Source organism: Arachis ipaensis, chromosome B05 (assembly GCF_000816755.2).
Source record: "Arachis ipaensis cultivar K30076 chromosome B05, Araip1.1, whole genome shotgun sequence".
Taxonomy (NCBI): Eukaryota; Viridiplantae; Streptophyta; class Magnoliopsida; order Fabales; family Fabaceae; genus Arachis; species Arachis ipaensis.
The window spans coordinates 108,662,495-108,665,359 of NC_029789.2; positions in this window are offsets into that span (position 1 = coordinate 108,662,495).

Consider the following 2,865-nt stretch of genomic DNA (forward strand, 5'->3'; position numbering starts at 1 on the left):
ACTTTCCAACGCTGCATGCTTTCTATCTTTTTAGATATGATAGAAAAATTCATTGAAGTTTTTATGGATGATTTCTCGATATTCGGAGATTCCTTTCCTAGTTGCCTACATCACCTCGCCTTGGTATTGAAAAGATGCCAAGAGACCAATTTGGTCTTGAACTGGGAAAAATGCCACTTCATGGTGACAGGAGGAATAGTCCTTGGTCACAAGGTCTCTCACCAAGGCATTGAGGTTGATAGAGCTAAAGTGGAACTTATTGAAAAGCTACCCCCACCCAGTGATGTCAAGGCAATTAGGAGTTTTTTAGGGCATGCTGGTTTTTACAGAAGGTTCATTAAAGATTTTTCAAAGATAGCCAAGCCCTTAAGCAATCTCCTTGTATCTGATACACCATTTATCTTTGATGAAACATGCATGCTAGCATTTGCACATTTGAAATGAGGTTATCCTCTGCTCCTATCATCTCCCCACCTGATTGGAACTTACCATTTGAATTGATGTATGATGCATCTGATTTTGTAGTTGGGGCAGTGTTAGGACAAAGGAAAGATAACTTAGTTCGTGTGATATACTATGCTAGCAAAGTCCTTAATGAAACTCAAAGAAATTATACCACAACTGAAAAGGAGTTGCTAGCAATAGTTTTTGCATTTGACAAATTTAGATCATACCTCATTGGTGCTAAAGTGATTATCTTTATAGATTACACAGCACTTAAATATTTGTTTGCCAAGAAAGAATCAAAGCCAAGACTAATAAGGTGGATCTTACTGTTGCAGGAATTTGATATTGAAATCATAGACAAAAAAGGAGTGGAGAACAAGGTGGCAGATCACCTATCCAGAATCCCTCATGATCAAGGTGGAGGAAATGATACAAATGTGAACGAACTCTTCCCCGATGAGCAGTTGATGATAGTTCAAAAAGCACCATGGTTTGCAGATATTGCAAATTTCAAAGCAACTGGGGCATTACCCCCAGGGATCAATAAACATCAAAAAAGGAAACTCATGAATGATGCAAAATATTTTGTCTGGGATGAGCCATATCTCTTCAAGAAATGTTCAGATGGAATTCTTAGAAGATGTGTTTCGGAAGAAGAAGGAAGAGAAGTCCTGTGGAATTGCCACGGTTCATGTTATGGCGGGCACTTTGGAGGGGACAAAACTGCAGCAAAAGTGTTACAAAGCGGATTCTTTTGGCCCACCCTTTTCAAGGATGCCAAAGAACTAGTAAAAAGATGTAATGAATGCCAAAGATATGGAAACCTGCCCAAAAGAAACGCCATGCCACAAAATTTCATCTTGGAACTGGAACTGTTTGATGTGTGGGGAATAGATTTTATGGGACCATTCCCAACCTCATATGCAAACAAGTACATCCTGGTAGCAGTGGATTATGTTTCCAAGTGGGTAGAGGCTATTGCAACCCCAACTAATGATAACAAGGTAGTCATGAACTTCCTCAGGAAGAATATCTTTAGCCGGTTTGGAGTCCCAAGAGCCTTCATCAGTGATGGAGGGAGCCACTTTTGTAACAAATCACTAGAAGCTCTCCTCCTACGATATGGGGTAAAACACAAAGTAGCCACACCTTACCACCCTCAAACGAGTGGGCAAACTGAGATATCCAACAGAGAGCTGAAGAGGATCCTGGAAAAGACTGGGTGCATCTAGAAAGGATTGGTCGAAGAAGCTGGATGATGCTCTTTGGGCATACAGAACAACATTCAAAACTCCACTTGGAATGTCTCCATATCAACTGGTCTATGGGAAGGCTTGTCATTTACCACTGGAGCTGGAACACAAAGCTCTCTGGGCTATCAAGATACTAAATTTTGACAGCATTGCTGCTGGTGCAAAAAGGATCTTGCAGATGCAAGAGATGGAGGAATTCAGGTCACAAGCCTATGAAAACACTAAGATGTACAAAGAAAAGGCAAAGAGAAAACATGACATGCATCTTGCGCCCAAGAGTTTCGAAAAGGGGCAGCGAGTATTCCTTTACAATTCTAAATTAAGGCTATTCCCAGGAAAACTCAAGTCAAGGTGGTCCGGACCTTTCATGGTTACAAAAGTATCACCATATGGCCACATCGAAATCACGGATGAAGGTTTAGAGAGGACTTTTACAGTGAATGGACAAAGACTCAAGCATTATCTGGGCAACATGGGGGAAAACCCGAGAGTGAAGTACCATCTCAAGTAATTAAGGACTCGTCGAGCTAGCGACGATAAAAGAGTGCTCTGTTGGGAGGCAACCCAACCTCAGGTAGTTTCACTTTCATCTTTATTTCAAAAAAAAAAAATCACAAGTCATTTCCCCTGTATTGTAAGGAGCTAAGTTTGGTGTTCCACACCAGAACAATCCAAGAGTGATGGTGTAATTCTAAGTTTGGTGTTCCACCAAAGGACATTGGTTAGAATTACACTCCACTCCAGAAGAACATTGCTAGCTCCATCCAATCAAGAGAAACCACTTAGATGTAGTTAGACTATAGGTTATCATTGCTTTGTTGACAACAAGATATGGGGTTCTCTACATATGTGCAATGTTTGAGCTGGGCAAGGAACTAAGTTTGGTGTTCACACACCAAATTGAGTTCAAAAAGCACCAGCATACATGCAAGCTAACTATGTCTCAAGTGCTTTGGGAACAAGCAACTTCCAGTAACCTTGCAGGAACCTTATGAGGAAATGGTGCACCTCCACCCAAAGAAGCTAGGCAGCAAAAAACTAGGATGATGACAAAGAGAGAGGGCAACCAGAAATCATCACCCAAAGGTTGTATTGTTACTTAATTCCATTGTACTCAGAATTGTTGAAAGATGGAAGTCCGAATGCACTTTTGATCTGTAGTTAC